General features: G+C 40.2%; 1 pseudogene; it reads right to left on the reverse strand.

Moving 5' to 3' along the window:
- Window positions 1-8,275: 8,275 nt before the first annotated feature.
- On the reverse strand, window positions 8,276-11,972 carry LOC147443542 (uncharacterized; annotated as a pseudogene).
- Between the last annotated feature and the right edge of the window lie 12,531 nt (window positions 11,973-24,503).

The raw sequence follows: 24,503 nt of genomic DNA on the forward strand, positions 1-24,503 counted from the left end.
CACGCTTGATGCATTTCCTCAACTTAGGAAACATATTATGAGCTTTATTGCTAAGAAATTGAGGGTTTCCTTTTCTTTGGCAGATCTAATGGGGTGCAAACTCAGCCATAAAAGGAGCAAAAATGGCAAGAAAGGTGTCGCCTTGACCTACAATTGGCAGAGAGAGAGAGAGAGAGAGAGAGAGAGAGAGAGAGAGAGAGAGAGAGAGAGAGAGAGAGAGAGAGAGAGAGAGAGAGAGAGAGAGAGAGAGAGAGAGAGAGAGAGAGAGAGAGAGAGAGAGAGAGAGAGAGAGAGAGAGAGAGAGACTCTACAACCATGGTGTGCACAATCAGGGAGGGAGGGAGTCTTGCCATAGTTTGGACTCCCCACGAGAGGGAGAGGAGTCTATTGCCATGGGAAGGGAAGGAAAAGGGAGGGAGTCGGGACCACTGCGCAAAGGGGTCAATGCTCGCTTTGTAGATATGATGATGGCGACGGGCAAGGATACTTTGTCTTCGGATTTTGAGATTCTTAGGGAATATTAGGAATCTCAAGGGCAAATTAATAGGAAAATAGACCCACGATTTTGAACCATTTGTTTTGCTAGAATCTTTCAAGATTCTATGCTTGGCTTTAGTATAAGGTAGAACATGAAGGAGGAGGGGTCTAGATGTGGCGTAGCTAGGAGGGGGGAGGGGACAACTAGTGGTCGTCAACCTGTTGAGAGGCAATGGAGGGTGTCACGGACAGGCGACAAGACGACAGGGAGGAGCAGGTGCAAGGTGGCAAGTTTTGGGGGGGGGGGGGGGGGGGGGGGGCGGGCATAGCATGAGTAATTGGGGAGCACATGAAAGCGCACTTTTAATTTACATGCATGGACTCATGCGTGGAACATGAAGTGGCCTATGTGGGAGGACTCATTCTAAATGTGCTTGATCTCGCGTTCTGTTTGGAGATTTTGGGCTTGAAAATGAGGATGGCTAAGGTGAGAAGGCGGAATCTACACTGATTCTAGCTAATTTCGTGGAAAGGAAAGTGTGTCTCAAAGCTATTGATTTCACAAAAGGGCGCCCTTTTGGGGAGTTATTTCGTGGCCAAATGGGCCATCCCCTTCCAAGGACCCAACCCCGCATGCAAGCTTCGGCGTAGCTCACAAAGGGAAAGATTTAACACGACTTTAATATTTTTAAAATTTTTTAGAGGATTTGAGAGTATGCAAAGTGACACTATGGAATTATACAAGGTATTGCTAGACGGAAATTTCAAAATCAGTTTGGAATTCATGGCCAAAAGTGTTGCAAGGGCTCCTACTTAGTGTTCAAGGTGCATAACTTGAGAGAGTTTGATGATCATTGGAAACAAGGAGCTACTAACTCCAACTCAAGTGTGTATAGGTAAAGAGCGTAACTTGAAGATGGGAAGCAAGCTAGCCATCCGCCTACGCATAATTTGGACATGCACAAAGCATCGTCTTGAAAAGGGCTTGTTTTTGCAAGATTTTTAAAGGCCATTGTTGGAATTAGGGTTGCAGGAAAACACACACAGCTTGGAGAAGACAAAGCAAGCTCAAGGCACACAAATAGAGAATGTATTACTTAGTGTGCAATGGAAAGATAGATAGACCTAGAGTGATGAGCGTATATACAATGCACGGGGGAAAAAATCTCCTAAAGAGGAAAAAAATGCCCCGACAGTCCTAGTGTGTTCACACACATCACTACCACATGTATATGGTAACAAATCCCCCCTAGAGCGATGCGGTGAACGAGAGCTGGCACATGAGTAAAGGGAAGTGCCATGCCCTGAGAACATGAGTTGTCCACAAAGGGGAGTAAGCCCAAAGCTTTGTGGAAAGCTTCGAGCTTCTCATGAGACAATGCCTTTGTGAAAAGATCTGCAAGGTTGTCTTGTGTTGGCACATAAGCCAAACTGATCTCTCCTGCTGAGAGACTCTCCCTAACATAGTTGTAATCCACCTCAATGTGCTTTGTGCAAGCATGAAAAATTGGATTCCTCGCAACTGCCAATAGCTCTGACTGTCAGTGTAGATAGTGTTGGCAGTGTCTTGTCCAACAGCCAAATCAGCATTAAGGCGTCTGATCCATACACACTCAACTGTAGTTGTGAAGATTGCCCTGTACTTAGCCTCACAACTAGAAGTGGCCACAATAGGTTGCTTCTTACTCAAACATGATATATATCAATTGCCAAGCATGAAACAAAAACCACTTGTCGACACTCTCGTGTCAAAACAACCAGCCCAATCTGAGTCCGAAAAAGCATGTAAGTCTGGAGGCAATGATCCCCCCTTGGGATAAAACAAGCCAAGATGTAAAGTTCCACTAAAGTTGTAGAAAGTCCTCTTGACAGCGTGCCAATGCTTAGACCCTGGGCTATGCATATATCTGATGACCTCTGAGACTACAAACTAAATATCTGGCCTCGTGTTGCATACATAGATGAGGCATCCAACAACAGTTTGGTAAAAAGTGACACTACAGGATCACCAGCATCATCAAGACTCAATTTTAAACTTGTTTCCATGGGAGCGGCAATAGGTTTGCAGTCCTCAAGTCCAAACTTACATAGCAATGTCTCTATGTAACTTTTTTGACGCAATGCAATACCACTATCTCACTGCTTAAATTGTATACCCAAGTAATGATGCAACATCCCCAAATCTTTCATCTTGAAAGTATCATTGAAATCAGCCTTAAATTCAGCAATATGTCTCTCATTTGGTCTAGTGATGAGCAAATCATCTACATAAAGAACCACAACAAGAAGTACATCACCCTCACGCTTTACATACAATGTGCTTTTTGTTGGACTGTTACAAAAGCCTCGTTTGACCAAATGAGTGTCAGATTTCTCATACCAAGCACGAGGAGATTGCTTCAACCCATGCAAAGCCTTCTTACATCTGCACACTTTGTCCTCTTGTCCCTTCTTAACAAAATTGCGAGGCTGCATTACATAAACTTCCACAAATATGCCACCATTCAAGAAAACAGACAATGTCTAATTGATGTACATCCCAACCAAAATGAGCACCAATGCACATAGAAAATGCACAGTAGTCATACGACAAATGGAGCAAAAGTCTCTTCATAATCTATGCCTTTTTGTTGTGCATAACCCTTTGCAACAAGTTGAGCCTTATGGCGATCAATCTCACCATCCGGCCTGCGTTTCAACTTGCATCATTCTCCTTCTTGCTCTAGCTAGAAGATCCATCCAAAACTTGGCATAAAGGCCATTGTATTCCCAAATGAAAGTGATTTTTTTTTTTTTGACAAGAGTGGAAATTAAATTAATGAAGAAGGAAACAAATACAAAGAACCCACAGGAAGGGGGTAGGTCTACCCCAAATGCTTCTACCCCCAAATGAAAGTGGAATTGCTTCTACCGGGAAATTTTTACATTTTTTTGCAATTCTCACATTATGTGAGAGTATCATATTATTGAAGATAAAGAACTTACATCATAACCTCATGCTAGATTGGCCTTGAAGAACAACACACCACAAGAAGAAAATTACTAAAAGATCCAGCTAACAAGGGAGCCACCCTGACACAAGAGACGATAGAAAAACCTTTAACGAAACCCTCTTTTTTCTTTTTTTCTTATTTTGATCGGACTTGTGTGTTTTGAGACAACTCTAAGCCACTCACCAGGTGGCTAAGGAGGTCAATCTATTTCCCATGAGGATCAACAAGTATATCAAACAGTTCCTGGGTTTTACAGGCCAACATTGCCCCTTGCAAAGACTCATCAATATTGCTCCTTCCCTCTTGGTGGCTAAGTAGGTCAATCTTTTGCCCAAGTGGATCATTACTTGTTTTTGACAGCTCTTGGGTTGGATTGACCGATAGTCAACCACATCCTTGCCACCCACTTTCTCCATTGGTGTGCTTGTACTCTTGCCTAAAAGTAGCTTGAGATCTCTATCGACCCGCTTCCACATGGTTTTGATGAGTAGTGGGCTAACAATGTCATCCATTGGGAAGTTCCTAGCATAATGACCAATCCTATGATATTCGTAGCATACAACGGGGAATGAAGTGAACGCCAAATCTTTCCAAGAAGCTCCAAAGCATCCCATGTTTAAATTCACAAATTTCAAGATATTTGTGTTCATATTCCATAGAATGCACACCTTAGTATACAGTCTTTATTTCATATGTTGAAGCTTCAGCATAAAAAGCACACGACCCAATATCAAGGTGATGGATTGAACATGATCATGCAACTAGAGTCGAAGGCTGCTTTTAAATGTGACCCACATTGGGCACGCTACCGTGCTGTGACACGTACATAGTGGGAACGTATGTTACAAGATCTATCTTGCAGCTTTTTAGATACATGATTATATTTCTTATAATGTACATATGCATATTTAAGTATTATAATAAGCTTTCTAACTCATCCTATTATTTATCTCAAGGGTAACCTATTCTTATTTTATCATCAGAAAATACTATGGGAAAAGCATCAATAGCTCCGCCTCTTTAACTTGGGGCAAAAAGCATTGATTCTTTATTTCTACTGTCTCATTATCATCTCACACCCTAGCTAGATCCTATGTCTAGGATAAACTCTAATATATATATTATATGTATTTTTTATATTTTTCTTATATTTCTTTTTAAATAGCTACTAGGAGGGAATCAAATCCTAGTGCATTATTGCAAGCATGATTACAAAACTTTGTCCAGGAGCAATGTCATGCTTTCATATGGCATGAGGTGTCCTTTGGAATTAAATGAAAGTCTAGGCTAAGGGGACCAGAGGAAGACTTTTGCTGCCAGAAATGGATCCTATTTTGATGATTTTTTTACACAAGGTTCCAATCTAAATTGGAAAAAGATTTTAAAATGGAAGTTGTATCTAATGAGCTGATTTTTTTGCCCATATTTTTACTTTTTTATTTGGAGCCACGGTTGAGGAGATATGATCAAAATACTGGACCCCAATTTGCCCACATCATGCAGGGATAGCTCATTTCAAGCTTTTCCAGTTTCTGTTCACATTGACTCTTTCTTGTGTAAACCCTTGGGGATTCCCTTCACCTATAAAAGGGTACCTCTTCTTCCTTGGAAACATTCAAGCATTCAAGCCATTAATAAGAGGAATTCTTGAGGGAGTGAGTAGTAATGCCTAATTATATTTAGCCATTAACATAAGCCTAATCCTACACTATCTCCTAGAGGAAGACTAGCCATTCTTGTAAACTATCCTTGGAAGATCAACTCTAATCGAAGAAGGTCTTGGACTTGGTGTATCAATCATAGTTGAATTCTTCCCTCTTCTTCTCTCCATAAAAAATGGTGCCGAAGGGTTTGACAAGTAAGATGTGTTCTACATTGTTATTTTGTTGATTCCTTGTTGTTTTCTTTTTCATCTCTAATCCAACATATATATATCTAATCTCATCTCCTTAACCAAACCTATCTCTCTCACTCTTAGAAATTCATTCTCTCTATAAATTCTAGGTTCTCCTTGCTACAGGTACATCTCTCCCCGCAGTATCTTTATTGCCTACGGGCAAGAATAGGGCTTGGGAGGGAAACTTCTCATCACTTCACTTCTCTCATATCTACATTTTTCACATACTATCCTAAATGAATAATCCACATGATGAGAATTTCTATTGCTTCCACTTTGTGCGATCTATTAGAATTAACGTATGGATTAGCCGTAAAATACACTTTCAACAATGCATAGTGTTTCTCTTTGGCCCAGAAAGGCTCAATGAAATACTTCTTTCACCGGATCCCATCATACTACCTCTCATAGACTATAATTTTTCTTTTGACGTAAGTGTAGCTATCTTGCTATGAACCAAGAGGATTTGTATACACAATTAATTCCAATCACTAAACAAAACATATATATTATGGTAAGCACAAAACTACAATTCCAAAGAACAATTCGTAGCCGATTTGGTCAGCAAGATTGAATGCGATTAACTCATCTATTAACCCTTTCATATTACCCATGATACGATATGACCATAGCCTTGATGTTTCATCTTTGTGTTGTTTTGATTGTAAGGTCCCCAACCCACCTATACCGAGATCGGGATGGGATCCTTGACAGGTCTCTAGGTCTGATAAAAATCAGAGTCTCTAAACAAGAAAAATCCAAGGAATAGACCCTTACCATTGACAATGGCTTGGGTCTATAGCCTTAGAAGAAGACCTAGTCCTGTCTCGCAGCGGAAACGGGACAACCTTTTAAAAGTCCAAAGAAAACTATTTCGGCCCTATAACTGCCACAATTGGGCTAAGGTATCCTCAACCAACGTTTTTTTCCCCCTAACAGATGTGAGGGCACAACCGCTGGTGGACTTCTCTTCCAAGTGAAGAAGTTTTCTAAATGTTTTAGTGCACAGGGATGGATAGTTACCTGACTAATCAGGTCCACCCGTCCTTGATTGACAACCTTAGTCAATCCCCACTTACCACCCCGCACTCACACAAGATTCATTTATCTTATTATTACATTGTTTTAACATTTAAAATAATGGTCTCTTTTAACGTTCCATCATAGTAATTCCTTGAAGACAGCATTGAAAGAATTCTTTTAGAAAACAGACATCATCAAACTTAAGACAGGGTACTGTCAATCAAAACATTATCCATAATAACCATGATCAGTACTCTTCTTGTCTCAAGACCACCTAAGGGTGAAAAACGACACCCATTCCTTATTCAAATCCGTAGTGGATAAACCCCCACCCAAGGTTCCGGGTGCCCATACACCAAACCAGTTGCCCATACAACCGGGCGGCTCCCCTAGGATAAAAAACGGTATCCTAACTTATGTAAAACATCAAGACATGACACGGAGTTGAAACTCAACGTTCATGGTGGTAACCGACTTATCCGTGGCTAGAAAGCCAATCATTATCATCAATTTATACTAAGGAGTCGGAGGTGTCTTGAGACAAGCTGTCTTAAGGATGGTCAAACATTTCTTTCCTATTTCAACCAGTTTTAACTCAAAAAATTCTTTCCTACATTATAAACAAATGCACGTTGGAAGTTACCTTCCGTTTTCAGCTAGTTTATCCTTCTTACATATGCAATGCTAACTTATAAAAGAACTTAAACTAATTAAAGACTTAATTGAATAATGGGAAACCCACTTTGGATTGATTGGCCATCTGTTGTTGCGCTGGCACCTGAAGACTCTCCTCCGTAGGCCTACTACTAGGCCTGGCTCCGTCGTCGTGCGACGCTCTAGTTCGTTTTGGAGCTACGTCCTCATCATCAAATATAGGATTTTCTCAGGTCCTTTTTGGTATCATAACTTCTTATCCTTATAAAAAGGACGTCTAATCATTAGGTAAATAGTTGAAAATCTAGACTTAACCTTTGTATTCAATCGTAACCCATCCAAGGTTAAATTTATAGTCTTGATTGGTAAATTCTTGACCGAGTAATTTCTTATTTGTCTATATAGGTATAACTTAACCTAGACTTAACCTTTGTATTCAATCGTAACCCATCCAAGGTTAAATTTATAGTCTTGATTGGTAAATTCTTGATTGAGTAATTTCTTATTTGTCTATATAGGTATAATAACTTTTCCACCTGCTTCTCGAATGGTTTTCAAAGCTCTTCTAATTTTATTATAATTTTCTATATCTTTTTCCCTAATTTGTCTATCTAGACTTAACCTTTGTATTCAATCGTAACCCATCCAAGGTTAAATTTATAGTCTTGATTGGTAAATTCTTGACCGAGTAATTTCTTATTTGTCTATATAGGTATAATAACTTTTCCACCTGCTTCTCGAATGGTTTTCTAAGCTCTTCTAATTTTATTATAATTTTCTATATCTTTTTCCCTAATTTTTCCATTGACTTTTAAGCTAATAATCTACTTATTTTGGGCTTAATATTTATTGTATCTAATTTCTCTTAAAGATTTCATTTCCTCAACTTGATATCATAGGTTTACACTTACTATAATTTTCCTAAAAACTTTTGACCACAAAGTCTATTTATTTTAATTAATCATTCGCTAAAAATAGGACTTTTGGTCAATTATAATTTTCTAACCTCACCAATTAACTATGGTATAATTACTACAAGTAGATAAGGATATTTTTTACCTTTGATAATTATCTTATTATTTTCTAACTTAATTATATAATTTCCATCTTTAATTTTCGGCTAAAATTATGATATTTTGACTTAGATAAATATCTATACTACTTTTCTAACCTTGGCATAATTATCACGGACTCTTTACCCTATAATATAGCTCTGATAAATAGCATGTAATCATATAGCATGATTTATTAATTTCCATTTATAGCCCACTACAAACGGGACGGAAGTCCATTTAACGAGCCAGATAAGGCCCTCCGGGACAGCTTGTCTGGCCCACCATTCGACAGGTGCGACCTCCGGGCGACTTACAACCCGGGTCCACAGCTTGTTACCCACCTTAGTGATGAGCTTCTGGCGCTCTGTATCACTAAGGGAGGCGGGCACAGCTTTATGATTCTTACTAACTTCGTTTAGGACAGCAAGTATTTGATGGACATCGTTGATAGCGGCCTGGTACATAATATACTTAAAGACGCCGAGTAACCCAAAGAACTGGACCATTGACTGAAAGAAAGAAACCATATTAGAGATCCCTCCATTAATTGATTGAACAAGACGACCAAGGTAGGGTTGGGGACGATGAACCCACGTGATAGTAGGTGGCGCTCGGAGTGGTCTAGGGCGGCTCTGGATGAAGTACGAATAGAAGAGAAAGACAACAACGAGTAAAGAAGGTGGCATTCCGTCTGGTACTTTTAAGCCCATACAAAGGTGAATATAAGGTTGTTAGAGAGGGGGGAGGTCGATAGTGTCGATAGTGTCGATAGTTTCCATACCCCTTAAAGGTTTTCAAGAGACTGGGAGGGGGGGGTGAGTTAGGCTTTGCGCTCTAATGGGATTTCAAGCCCTAGAAAGCGCAAGTTGGTTTGTCTGAGCAAAGCGTCCAGCGAGTGAAGGGCAGAAAGATATCAGAAACGTCGAGTAAGGTAGACCAACCCGTCGTTTTCTAGACTTACGGGGATACCCAAGCAATATTCTTCCAAGTGAGAGACGATATGCATGAGAAGGAAGAATTCATGGGAGGCAAGTATACGAGATGTAAGCAACCCGTTGTGGTATATGCTGTGTGTTTTTCCAGGTAGAGACTCCTCCTCAGGCCTTCCGTAGTATGGCTTCGTCTGGGAGGGAAGATAGACGAGGTTCCTTGAACCCACCATATTGTGGAAAAGGGCTAGTTCTTGTAGTATGGGGTGCCCCAATACCTTTCTTTGAAATTCAATGAGGCCGGTGGACAGGGACGTCTGGTGTGCCTCCCTAATACTCGATGAGATGGAACCCGTTTGACTAGTCAAGCTGGCCCCATTTAGACCAGAATAGAGTATTCGTTTAAGGAGGGGCTTGGGGCACTCGTCTCCCCACTTGTTCATAACGAAGGACCAGAAGGACCCGGACTGGTACGCTTCCCACGTGCTAGGTGCCTTAGTCTGGCCCATGAGGCCCACATAGATGCCTGTGTGGCATGCCACCATGTCGATCTCCTCCAGGGTAAGCTCACTGGGAAGAACTAGCTGGTAGATAACCCGCCGAATGACCCTCTTAATGTTGCATCTTAGGTTGTCCAGGGTGGCTACACCAAAGCCGTTCTTCGGAACTAGTCGCGAGTAGCTGGGGAGCTCAGCATATGCGGTGCCAAAGAGGTGTTGCACGGGGCATTTACGGTTGAAATAGGGGCCACTTTTGGGGCTAAATAGGCTGAAGAGTAGGTAACATGTGCTGGTGATAGCCTTGCTCTCCTCATTGAGAAGATTAACGAGCTCTTCGTATCGAGAGGGGGTGGCAGCCAACCTCGATAACCCAGAGCCCAACTGGCCCGATAGAGAGTAAGGCAAGCTGGCCAAGGTAGTACTCGGTAATAAGGGTGGTAGCCCGTAACCCGTCTGTGGGGGGGCTTTCTGTGCCTGCAGATAGAGCCCCCCCCCCCCCCCCCCCCCCCCCCCCCCCCCCCCCCACCTGCTCCTTTATCCCTTCCCTTACCTTAATGCTAGATATATCCCACTAAACCATCTGGTCCTTTGTCCATACCTCCTTTCTTCCATAGGCCTCTTTAAGCTCTGGATACTGCCCCAAGAATTCCAGGGTCTTCTCCACTTCCAGGGGGGTTAGATTAGGTAGAGGCTCGCCCTCCCTGGCTTCCACGGCTTGTCCTTCCTCCAGGATTGGCCCTAGGTTGGAGGGTAGGGTACGTTCCGCTTTGGCCTGCTCTTCCTCTCCGTCCACGTGTTCCCCGCTGGATAAAGTATCAGCACTATCGACACTATCGACATTGCCCGCGCCTTCAACGTGGTCAATTGTCTCGCAGCCTCCCCGTTCCCATCCTTCCTTGTCCTCCTTAAACCCCGGCCAAGGATCAGTCTTCATCAGGTACCGCATTGAACCTGTTATTTTGTTCTTCCTTATGGGTTCCCCATGACCCAGCCTTAGCCCTTGCACTATTCTCCCTATAGATCTCCTCGTAATAACAACGTCGCGATATCCTTGCGACCTTATAACGTCTTCTAGCGCATCCCCAAATTGGTTAAATGGGATAGGTTCTATTCCATTTTCATCCACGTAGAGGATATAATCCTCGTAGAGAGACCCGGGAATAGGCACCTTCTTTGCTCCTAGTGGTATTTCGGCCCCTGGGTCATATCTGACCTTTTTCGTCACCCACTCGATAAGCCCTGAGCAGTCCGCCACGCCTCCTTTAACTCGGTAAGGGATTCCACACTATGACCTATCCGGGTCTTGTCGGGCGGCATTCCCAAGGCCCAGTTAACTAGCCCGCTGGCGTCCCCCTTGAGCCTTTCAATAAGAAAGGGATTGCGGCAAGTAACCGTTCTGGGTGTCTATATAAAGAGGAAGTGTCTCCTCCTCCCGCTAGATCGGTCCATGTCAGGCCACCTCCAGTTGGCTGTAAAAAGGGAGTGGGTGCCGGCCTTAACCGACATGCGTGCCTCCCTTTAGCCTCCACAGTTACCCTCTCGTTGGAGAGCAACCTTTTTAATATGCTGGCAGCCGCATTACTCAGTTGTTTTCGAGTAACATCTGGGAAGAGCAGCAAGCTCTTACCTTCAACCAGTGTCAGCTCAAATCTATTTGCTATCCGGCTCACGTCGAGGCTCTCACACCTCTCCCCTAGTATGTGCTCCAATAGCGATGTTAGGGTCGACTTTCCCGTGGCCCCGGGCCCCCACAGAAAGAGACTAAACTGCTCGCGGGTATCCAATGTAAAGACTAGCCTTAGGAAGGCTCTCAACAAGTTTAACTTTAGGACGTCTCCATCCATCAGGGTAAGGAGGAAGCTTTTCTGGATGGGGGTCATTGAAAATCACATATCCAACTCAATACCTGCATAGCTCGTGCAGACCCACAAGGGGCTGGGCGGGTGTAACAGCGGCCCTGACTTGTGAGGGACAAGTACTCCGTTGAGAAAGGGGAGCCCTGAATCAACCGTTTTGGCCCGCTTAAGGAGCTGGCGCAGGCGCTTCTCTACTGATTTAAGAAGATGTTGGGAGCTCATTCTCTTCCTTTGGGGTCGTGTGAACGCAGCCCCCATTCCCTTCATCTCCTCCTCTATCTTATTTAGTATCTCGCAAGCCCATCCGGGCCGACTATCCCACCTTTGATTTTTATACTCATACCACTGCTCGTCCGGAAGCAGGTAGGCCCAGGTATCCTTAAACTGATCGGCCAATAACGCCCCTATGTGGGCGTCCAGTTTGAGGTCCAACTCAACCATATCTCCTCCATATTTGCCTACCTGCTCATCCGCTCATTTTTCAAGGATTCTCAAGAGGTCGAGCTCTTTTTCCTTCTCAAAGGGGGGATCGCAAAGATAGTGAGCTTGAAAGATGAGGGTCTCCTTTTGCATAGCCCGGTTACCCATTACCTGCCCGTAAAGAGTGTTCCACTGGGTCCCCTTAAGAATAGGCGTTCTAACCTCAGCTATGCAGCCCTCCTGGGCGGGCCAGAGAGGACGCGAGAACACGCCTAATCCGGCAAGGGGGGACCTTTTATAGACCTCACGGCCCTCTCCCAATATTGTTATTCTCCTACTGGAAAAATACTCTACACGGGCGCGTGCTAAACACAAACCGCCCTTCATAGGTTTCTCCCAGAGGGGGATCCTCCGCCCTGAAAGATGGAGGCCGCTCGAGGGAGTCCTTTCCTGTATAAAGAAATCGTCATTCCCAAGGTAGTCTCTAATAGCGCGCGCAACAAAGGGATCGTCCACATCTATAAGGCCAATTCCTTGAGGGAGAGAATCCACATCCAGCCGTATAGACCCTCTGGGATGTGGTGCCCTTACCGCACACTCTACTACCAAATCCTCTCTGATCACCCTCCGTTCCTTTTCCGCCGAGAGACGCTGTTTACCCTTCTGGAAAAGCAGGTGGCACCCACAGTTGAAAAGGTCGCTGATCAACTCAAACTCTAAATACGACAGGGGGATCAAGCATTGAGCCAGTGGCTCCCCCTCTATTCTATCAACCATTAGTTATCTACCTCCACCTGCTTTTATGCCCGGTTAATGAAATCACATGCAGAAGGCGGCTAAAAAATGGATGGGCACGATCTTCACGTGTCGCTTAGGATCCCGTTGCCAAGCCCTCCTTTATGCCTCTAGGATTTTTACATATCGTAGGATCATGACCTCTTGGTCCCCCTCAACGCCGCTTACAACTGGGAAAATCATTGGGGTAACCAGGGATCTTTCAAGGATCTGGGCCTGTTGGATTATCTCGGGTGCTTTGAGGTCAGGGCGGTCAAACTGGTCATAGACCTCCGCTACGCCTCGAAGGCGGAACGTCTTTGTTGCTTTAGACCCCTGGTTAGGAATAAGGCTAACTTCAAACATCTTTTTTGTATTCTGAGGCCCCTCAAACTTGCCATACTTGCCCACCAAAGGTATCTGGTAGGTCTTACCGCTCGCAAGGTAAAGGGTCATCTTATACCACCTTATTTCAGACGATTGCAAAGGAAGCAGCACTGTTTCAAGCTAGTGGGAAATAAAAGAGTACGCAAAACACCTCAGGTTGGATGAACCCAATGGCCATCGAACTACCTCAAAATCCATTCTTAAGGGATATTTCATTGCACTGGTTGCACTCTTTAAGCCGTAGTAACCTGTTACTGTTATTACCTCGCCCTTCTGTAGCCTAAGTGGAACCTCGTCAAATCGATCTATTGGCATATATTGTCCACCTCCTTTTAAGGGATCCACCGGGGTGGGTATTCGTAAAGCGTAGCGTAGTTAGGAGTTGGCGACGTCCTTGTAGGGGGGGCAGTTCTTAGTAATTGTTCTGCGGGCTTCTCCCTCTCCTTTCGACGATCCCGTTCTCTCGTAAAATGGCCTTTAGTTATATATATGGCGCGCCCGCTAGGCGTTCCATCGTCAGAGGCGGAGACGGCCACCCCACGTGTGCCTCGCACCTGACTGTCGTACAGTAGGTACACCAGAAAAAGTACACTTGCTAATTAAGAAGCATTAGGCTAATTACCGTTTAGGTTAATCAATTAGAGATTAATCTCCAATGAGTTCTGTGTAGTGTTCTCTCTAGATGAGAGAGAGAGAGTATCAAGGCTCCGAGTCTCCCTAAAATGTGAAGCTAGGGTTCCTATTTATAGTTTTCTGGAACTCATAAGCTCTCACCGACTGAAAAAGGCAGTTGTTTGCAGTTCAAGCAGTCCCCTATAGGTCAAAAAAATGCCCCCTGCTGCTAAATGAGTCCCTGGTAGGTCAGTGATGACCCTCCCATTACCTGCGCCAGCTTTTAAAATATCAATTCTGCTATATTTTGACCTATTTTGCTTCATTGGTAAATATCTTGTAAATATCTAGGAGTCCTTTAATAAAGTCTATGCTTAAATGATTACTGCAACCCTTCAATTTTACCTATTTTATTCAATTCACATTGTAAACTTCCAGGGGTCATAACTATGCCAGTTTTTATCGGAATTCAATTCTGAAAATTTCTAGCTCGGGGTTTGCTATGCTTAAGATTCCAAAAATACCAATATTTGCCATGGTCGGACAATTCTACATTGCTTTTTAAATAATCATACCAGTTTGATTAAGCTTTATACAACCTTTAAGGTTTTAGAAACTGGAAACCTTACAATCACCCCAACTTAAGAATTTGAGATGTCCTCATCTCAACCGAAATTGGGAAAATCTTTGAGAAGAGAAATTCATCCCCCCCCCCAAGTGGCATCTTCAAAGGGATAACCTTTCCACTTTACCAAATGTTACTGATTATTCTAGTTTCTGGTTGGAGTTACTTGCTAGCCAATTTTTCCTCATGAAACTCTTAGTGTTGAGCCCATCTTAAAAACCTTTACAACCCATTTGTATCATCTCAAAAACCAGGTTAAATCAATTCCATAAAGGATCCATATATCCACCTTGTCAACATGAACGCGCTTGGTCTAACTGACCATTCAGAGAAATCAGCGTTCGACAAGTATCATATATTTCAGCTTTGCCAATCTGAACGCGCTTGGCGTATTCTTGCCATTCTGAGCAATCTGCGTTCGGCACAAGCTTCCACCATTGCATCGGAGGTACCTTCTCTGTGCTCTAACCTAGTTGACCAACATTATGTAAAGGGTTTTAAGAAGTATCATACCAAGAGTTCTTTTCGGCTTCTATTAGTCTCGTACCTTAATACTTTCATTTCTAGGTCATTTTCTAAGGAAGGTTATCGTGTGCACAAGAATGTGAGTTGGTTTCTTGATAACTATCGCATTTCTAAGATTCGAATTTTTCCTTTCTAGCAAGAACCTCTTTATCATTTGCTAGATCTACCCTTAATTTATTTATGGAATACTTTGGATTCATTAAGTAATTTTGGAGAAGAAAATTATGTATACCCTTATAATGTATAAGTAACTCAAGTTTTTACATTATTGATTTATAGTGGTTTACAAAGCTCTAAGATTGCTAACTATTGCCAAGCGAGTGGATCTTTTATCTTTCTTATTCATAAGGTTGGTTCTCCTATGATTGCATAAGATCTGGCTCCTCTTACTCTTCCTCTACCTCGTCCTCCATTTCTACTTCCTCTTAGATTATCTCCTTGATTTTGAGGAATGGCTCTAGCAGTAAGTCGAGGGTTTTGTTCTTCTGGACAGTTATTTCTATAGCATCCCATTTGATTGCATCCATAGCACCTAACGTTTGGGAAGATCTGTTCTTAGTTCACTACTGCAGCTACTCCACGTTGTTGATATCCCTGGTTGGAATTTTCCCTGGCTCTTCTCCTAAAGTTACTAAATCCATTATAGTTCTTTGTAGAGTTGGTTCCTTTAGCTGCAAGAGGCTTAGCCCTGAGAAGGGCATCTTGTATTGATGTATGCCTCATGGCTTTGTTCCATACCTCTGCATCTCGTTCCACGTTGACCCCTTTACCTTCGATGTTGGGGGGTTGCACTTGTTTGAGAAGAAACAAGCATGGTACAAAGAACAGAAGCAGGTATCTACATGGTTTCGTAAGATCGATGGACTGACAATTTAAAGACTTATGACATGACTAGGATTTAACTTTAGAATAGACACAAGATCAAGATATTCAATTCAAAAGACTTGGTTCTTTATTTATAAGGTGAATATTTACAAGGATAGCCTTACAAAAGAGCCTTAGGTATCTCATCCTAACTTGTCGTAAATTTTTGCGGCCTTTAAAGGATCCGCATAGCTGGCTGATTTGGAATATGGCGATACAAATGATGGGTGTTTGCAGTCAGATTTCTACAATCTTCTAACTGATTGGTATAATATTTCTTATACTCATTGGAAATTGGAAAGTAAATTATAAGGTCCAAAATCTTAGGGGTATTTTGAGAAAAAGTTCTGATTCTTCGATATGGAATTATCTCCACCAATTTATCGCATACCCATTCGTTCAGGGGTTTCCCCGTGCCTCCTGGATAAGTGGGAACAGTGATACTCGAGTTTGTACCCAAGAAGTAGTACAACTCAACCACTCTCAATTCCTTCCCCAGCGTAGTTCTTTAAATCCGTGGTAAGACATCGGAGCTTCCAAGCATTGATGTAATAAGTCCCGCCTTCATTGCTCCATTTAAGCTCCCAGCCTTTATCTATCCGAGTCGAATGAGGAGTGTGAGCCTTCATTAGTAGCTCCATCACGCTCCGTCGGAAAAAAATAGTTTGGAGAACGACAAGCACTCTCATAAATAAGCTCAAAGACTTGGAACTTGAGATATTCAATCCCAGGATCTTCCTGAATTATCGACGCATAAGACTTTGGTTAGCTAACCAAATTTATATATATATATATATATATATATATATATATATATATATATATATATATATATATATATATATATTTCTTTTTATATTTTCACACAGTACGAAATTTTTCCAAACTAACACAGGCTTTGAAACCTAGGCTTTGATACCACTTGTAAGGTCCCCAACCCGCCTATATCGAGATTGGGATGGGATCCTTGACAGGTCTCTAGGTTTGATAAAACTCAGAGTCTCTAAACAAGAAAAATCCAAGGAATAGACCCTTACCATTGACAATGGCTTGGCTCTATAGCCTTAGAAGAAGACCTAGTCCTGTCTCGCAGAAGAAACGGGACAACCTTTTAAAATTCCAAAGAAAACTATTTCGGCCCTATAACTGCGACAATTGGGCTAAGGTATCCTCAACCAACATTTTTTCCCCCCTAACAGATGTGAGGGCACAGCCGCTGGTGGACTCCTCTTCCAAGTGAAGAAGTTTTCTAAACGTTTTAGTGCGCAGGGATGGATAGTTACCTGACTAATCAGGTCCACCCGTCCTTGATTGACAACCTTAGCCAATCCCCACTTACCACCCCGCACTTACACAAGATTCATTTATCTTATTATTACATTGTTTTAACATTTAAAATAATGGTCTCTTTTAACGTTCCATCACAGTAATTCCTTGAAGACAGCATTGAAAGCATTCTTTTAGAAAACAGACATCATAAAACTTAAGACAAGGTACTGTCAATCAAAACATTATCCATAATAACCATAACCAGTACTCTTCTTGTCTCAAGACCACCTAAGGGTGAAAAACGACACCCATTCCTTATTCAAATCCGGAGTGGATAAACCCCCACCCAAGGTTCCGGGTGCCTATACACCAAACCAGTTGCCCATACAACCGGGCGACTCCCCTAGGATAAGAAAACGGTATCCTAACTAATGTAGAAACATCAAGACATGACACAGAGTAAAAACTCAACGTTCATGGGGGTAACCGACTTATTCGTGGCTAGAAAGCCAATCATTATCATCAATTTATACTAAGGAGTCGGAGGTGTCTTGAGACAAGCTGTCTTAAGGATGGTCAAACATTTCTTTCCTATTTCAACCAGTTTTAACCCAAACAATTCTTTCCTACATTATAAACAAATGCACGTTGGAAGTTACCTTCCGTTTTTAGCCAGTTTATCCTTCTTACGTATGCAATGCTAACTTATAAAAGAACTTAAACTAATTAAAGAATTAATTGAATAATGGGAAACCCACCTGGGATTGATTGGCCATCTGTTGTTGCGCTGACGCCTGAAGACTCTCCTCCGTAGGCCTACTACTAGGCCCGGCTTTGTTGTCGTGCGACGCTCTAGTTTGTTTTGGAGCTACGTCCTCATCATCAGATATAGGATTTTCTCGGGTCTTTTTTGGTATCATAACTTCTTATCCTTATAAAAAGGACGTCTTATCATTAGGTAAATAGTTCAAAATCTAGACTTAACCTTTGTATTCAATCGTAACCCATCCAAGGTTAAATTTATAGTCTTAATTGGTAAATTCTTGACCTAGTAATTTTTTATTTGTCTATATGGGTATGATAACTTTTTCCATTGCTTCCCTAATGGTTTTCTAAGCTCTTCTAATTTTATTATAATTTTCTATATCTTTTTCTCTAATTTTCTCATTGACTTTTAAGCTAATAATCTACTTATTTTGGGCTTAATATTTATTGTATTTAATTTCTCTTAAAGATTTCATTTCCTCAACTTGATATCATAGGTTTACACTTACTATAATTTTCCTAAAAACTTTTGACCACAAAGTCTATTTATTTTAATTAATCATTCGCTAAAAATAGGACTTTTGGTCAAATATAATTTTCTAACCTCACCAATTAACTACGGTATAACTACTACAAGTAGATAAGGATATTTTTGACCTCTCGTAATGATCTTATATTTTCTAACTTAATTATATAATTTCCATCTTCAAGTTTCAGCTAAAATTAGGACAATTTGACTTAGATAAATATCTATACTACTTTTCTAACCTTGGCATAATTATCACGGCCTATTACCCTATATTATAGCTCTGATAAATAGCATGTAATCATATAGCATGATTTACTAGTTTCCCTCTTTAGTTTTTAGCTAAAAATAGTATAATTTGACTTAGATAAATATCTATACTACTTTTCTAACCTTAGCATAATTATCATGGCCTATTTACCCTATATTATAGCTCTGATAAATAGCATGTAATCATACAGCATGATTTACTAATTTCCCTCCTTAGTTTTTAGCTAAAAATAGTGTAATTTGACTTAGATAAATATCGATACTACTTTTCTAATCTTGGCATAATTATCACGGCATTTGCATCATGTAATATAGCTCTGATAAATAGCATGTAATCATATAGCATGATTTACTAATTTTCCTCTTTAGTTTTTAGCTAAAAATAGTGTAATTTGACTTAGATAAATATCTATACTACTTTTCTAACCTTGACATAATTATCACGACCTCTTTACCCTATAATACAGCTCTAAAAAATAGCATGTAATTATAACACATGATTTACAAATTTCCCTGTTTACTTTACTCCTAAAAACAGCGTAATTTCACTAATATAATTAGTTAAATTAATTATCTGAGATTAGCATAATTATCATGATTTTCCTAACATCGAATTAACCTCTAATAAATGACTCAATTCAATTGAAACCTATTTGCTAATTTCCCCTATTTAAATTGTCCAAAAATAGAGTATTTATACTAAAGTAATTAGCTAGATTAATTATCTTAGCTTCTCCTAATTATCACGGGTTTTTTAACACCTAATTAACCACTGATAAATATCTCAGAGCATTTGAAATCAGTTTACTAATTTTCCCTATTTAATTTTCTCTAAAAACAGAGTATTTTTGCTAAAGTAATTAGCTAGATTAATTATCTGAGCTTCTTCTAATTATTATGAATTTTGTAATACTTGATTAACCACCGATAAATATATCACAGCATTTAAAATCAATTTACTAATTTCCCGTATTTAAATTGCTCAAAAAACAAAGTATTTCTACTAAAGTAATTAACTAGATTAATTATCTGAGCTTCTCCTAATTATCACAGGTTCTTTAACACCTAAAACACTGATAAATATTTCCCAGCATTTGAAATCAATTTACTGATTTCCCCTATTTAAATTTCTCAAAAAAGAGAGTATTTCTGCTAAAGTAATTAGCTAGATTATTTATCTGAGCTTTTTCTAATTATCACTGGCTCTTCAACACCTAATCAACCACGGATAAATATATCACAGCATTTGGAATCAATTTACTAATTTCCCCTATTTAAATTGCTCACAAAACATAGTATTTCTTCTAAAGTAATTAGCTATATTAATTATATGAGCTTCTTCTAATTATCACAAGTTTTGTAACACCTATTTAACCACTGATGAATATATCACAGCATTTGAAATCAATTTACTAATTTCTCCTATTTAAATTGCTCAAAAAATAGAGTATTTTTACTAAAGTAATTAGCTAGATTAATTATCTAAGTATCAACTAATTATCACACGTTCCTTAATACCTAATTAACCACTAATAAATATATCATGGCATTTGAAATCAAGTTACTAATTTCCCCTATTTAAATTGCTAAAAAAACAGAGTATTTCTACTAAAGTAATTAGCTAGATTAATTTTTTGATCTTCTCCTAATTATCACGAGTTTCTTAATACCTAATTAACTACTAATAAATATTTCACAGCATTTGAAATCAATTTACTAATTTTCCTTATTTAATTTGATCAAAAAATAGAGTAATTCTGTCAAGTTAATTAGGAAAATTACTCAAAAAAATTTAGGATAATTTTCCTAGCTTAATGACTGTTTAATGCAACTTTAATAATTACCTCAACTTAATCTAAGCTTAATTAATATATTTATCATTAATTCATGGTTAATTTGGCTAATTTCAGTCCTAATATGATAGGATAATTAATTAGCATAATATTACTAAACTTAATTACATTAATCAATAGAGATTAATTAATTAAGAGAGGTTTTATGAGTATACATAAGCCTAATCTTTGATTTATTAACAAAATAGCTTAATCTACCCTTGCTAATTAAGAAGGATTAGGCTAATTACCGTTTAGGTTAATCAATTAGAGATTAATCTCTAATTATTTTTGTGTAGTGTTCTCTCTAGATGAGAGAGAGAGTATCAAGGCTCTGAGTCTCCCTAAAATGTGAAGCTAGGGATCTTATTTATAGTTTTCTGGCACTCATAAGCTCTCACCGGCTAAAAAAGGCAGTTGCTTGCAGTTCAAGCAGTCCCCTATAGGTCAAAAAACTCCCCGTGCTGCTAAATGAGTCCCTGGCAGGTCAGTGATGACCCTCCCATTACCTGTCAGCTTTTAAAATATCAATTCTGCTATATTTTGACCTATTTTTGCTTAATTGGTAAATATCTTGTAAGTATCTAGGAGGCCTTTAATAAAGTCTATGTTTAAATGATGACTGCAACCCTTCAATTTTACCTATTTTACTCAATTCACAATGTAAACTTCCAGGGGTCATAACTATGCCAGTTTTTATCGGAATTCAATTCTGAAAATTTCTAGCCCGGGGTTTGCTCTGCTTAAGATTCCAAAAATACCAATATTTGCCATGGTCGGACAATTCTACATTGCTTTTTTAATAATCATATCAGTTTGATTAAGCTTTATACAACCATTAAGGTTTCAAAAACTGGAAACCTTACATTGATATTCTCTTTTGTGTGCTTTCTTTGTGTGTGTGAGTGCAAGAGAGAAAGAGTGGGACTTCTTTGATTTCACTTCCTTCCAAACCCTAGTCTTCATGGAATCTATGGTTTAGTTCCTTCATATAGTTTTTTGGAGTTCTCCCACAAACTCTCACAGTCATAAGCCCAGTGCTTTCCTGGCAAGACTGCAAATTTCTCGACATATTTTTGGTGAACCCGACGAGAATCTGCCAGGGTGAGAGTTTTCGGGTAACCATGGGTGATCATGTTGAGAAACAGAGTATGCATTTTGACCCAGCAACAATGCAAATGTTTCAAGCATTTGCAATGTTCATGCAACAACAACATGCCACTGAAAGAAGGGAGATTTCTGCAATGAAGGCCATACAAGCGGTCATCAACAGAATGGATCAGTTCAATGGAAAAGATGTAACCAAGTACTTATGCGAGTATGTGAAAGAGATGGAGCTGCATTGCGTGTCAGTAGGTGAGATGAGTCAAAGTTTTGGGCTAGTTGTTGCTCCAGAAATTAGGGAACATGTTAGGGGAATTAAAGATGGGCATGTGAGAAACTGGGAAGAACTCAAAGTAGCTTTGAAGGAGGAATATTTCATGGAGGACTCTGAGAGGGTGACCAAAAGGACATTCTTAGAATGGGTAGTCAAGCCAAAGCAAGGACTATCAATAATAGAGATACTTAGAGAATTTGAGCTGCGCTATGCACAACTCAATGAGACAGAAAGGGCCACACTAGATGCAGAGAAGACATATCTTTTCTTACAAGCTGCAGGTAAAGAGTTTCAAGAAAATTTGGAGCTTCTTCTTGAAGATAAAGATGCTGAGCAAGGACTAAAGACCAATTGGAATGAGGTTGAGGTGTTGTCTCACTGCTTGCCAAACGACAAAGAAGAAGGGACAAGATGGTAGTAAACACTACAAGTCCTTCCACCTCAACTTCTGACAAAATGGTAAAGCCTACTTTTAGCGTTCCTAAGTTTGATGAGTCCATGCTAGATGAGCTTGTAAAGGGAATGCATGACTTGAAGGTGAATCTTGCAAATCTTGAAGAAAAAGGCCAACCATCAGGGCCACTTCCTAGGCAAAGACAATAGCCCAAAGAAGGGTTTGTTAATAGATGTATTTGGTGTGATAGTACAGACCATGTAAGAAGGGATTGTGATGATTTTAGTGATGCTTTGTCAAAAGATGTTGTCTTTTTTAAGGATGGTAAAATCCACTTAAGAGAGACAGGCCTACCCTTGAGAACTAACTTTGGGAAGGGGGGAATGCAAACCTTAGTTGAACTTGATATGGCAACTAACCATGCCACCTCTTCAGTTGAGGCAGCTACTTATGGAGTAAAAATTGAGCATCTTAGTGATGAAGAGGTGAGTGACCATCATGGTCAAATTTGGCCAAATGTCATGCAATTAGCTAAAAAGGGAAAGCTTACAAAAGAGATTATACATGAAGCAGGTGATTGCATACGTTTAGAAACAGGATGGAATGATCTAGTGGACTCATTGTCAGTGCATGACTACATTAAAAAATTCCAACAAAATGAGGCTATTGTAGAAGAGAAGCGCAGATGTGAGAATGCTGATGAAGGACCATCAAAAAGAGCTTCTAGGAGTGGGGGAAGAAGCGACTCAATGCCTTCTCAAACACCCTCGACACAAGGAGCATCTCCACCTAAAGTATTCATGGAGGAGTCTACAACAGGAAAGAAGAAAGAGCCAACAAAAGGTAAGACAAAAGGCCCAACTTATAAACTACAATCTGATATTGAGGTTGCTACATATTTAAATAAAGTCTTGGAGGAAAGGATCTTGAATAACAAGATTGAGTTTACTCTGGGAGAAGTTCTTAACATTGCAAAGTGTGAATTCCATGAGAAGATCATTGACATCATCAAGAGGAAGAGGCAAACTCTTGCTGAACATTACACATTTTAGACCTTGGCTAAGGTATAAAAGCCAACTTTGTAAAGTTTTGATTAAGTTTTCGATAATGAAATACACAGCGTGAGCTAACGGCTCTCACTCCTCTCCTTCTCGCGCTTCCTACTCCCTCCCCGATTGTCACATTGCAGTCGTGTTTGTTGCATTGCAACCACGGGTAAGATTTCTACGCATTGACGTGAGCACTTCACAATATTTTGTAGCTTTTGGCGTCGCCGATCCACGGCTTAATTTCATCATAACTAGAAATTTACACTTTCAAATAAAAAACTAAGCATAGGCAGGGTATTGGGGCATCATTGCTAAGCATTTAGATGCATTCTGGGTCGTAAACGACTAGGTCAAAATCCCACTGCTGTTAATAATCGCGATTTTGGAACTTGATCTAAAGTGGGGTTTGAGACCATAAGCATGTGTGCTTAGGTCCTATAAACATGTCCTAGAAGTTCCGTTACGTTTGGATATCATTTGATGCTGCACAACAGATGTGATTTGTTTATCGATGAGCGATTGGCTTTTGGTGATTTCAGTCACTTGAGTGTAGCTTGAGTTAGATGCGAGTTGTTAGTTGTTTTCCGAGAGATTGACAACCTCTTGTAGCTTCTATGCACTAGTCGAGTGAGCTTCGTCCCATAGATGCGAGTTGTTAGTTGTTTTCCAAGAGATTGACAACCTCTTGTAGCCTCTATGGACTAGTCGAGTCAGCTTCGTCCCATGGATTGACAAATAAATCGTGGTTCTTGCTAATACTACAATAAGATAGGATAGTGAGGTTAGACATGCATCCCACATTTGGCGCCTTTTGCCGGGGATCGAAGAGACCTAAACTAGGGAAAAACACGAGCGTCTCGTGAAGTTATCCATTAACTTCCTCTAGGTTTCACCTAGAGTGAAACTTTCTTTTAGAAACCGCATAGCTTAAGATTGTCGTCTTTTGCTGTGTAGAGGTAGCTTGGAAGTAATCGTACCTGCTGAGTGACTTTAGGATTGTAGGATTGTAGATTTACATTAGGATTTTGAGAATGATTGATAGACGAGACAAGTCTTAAGATCAATGCTCAGCAAACCATAAAAAACAAGAAAACGAGTGTTTGTGGACACTTTCCACAACCCCATTGCATGAGAACCTAGAAGTAAGGTAAGTAGGATCCGAGGTGGATTTTAGAACATTGCTCTCTCCAAAAGAATCATTGTGAGTTGTTTATGTGAAGTTGCAGAGTTTCAGGTCTACGGCTAGAAATAGCACGAAAAGATTCCAAAGCACTCGATCCAACTGGAGAGTGAGCCTAAAAATTGTATGAACCAGTGGGTAAGCTCAAGGACACTTTGAGGTAAAAATTTCAAGAGTTGGCCAAAACTCAGATTATTTACTTTTTCTTGACATTTTAGGCCAAATTAAGTTTTGACTTGATTCATAGGC

Source organism: Adiantum capillus-veneris, chromosome 13 (assembly GCF_014529385.1).
Source record: "Adiantum capillus-veneris isolate H3 chromosome 13, ASM1452938v2, whole genome shotgun sequence".
Lineage (NCBI taxonomy): Eukaryota > Viridiplantae > Streptophyta > Polypodiopsida > Polypodiales > Pteridaceae > Adiantum > Adiantum capillus-veneris.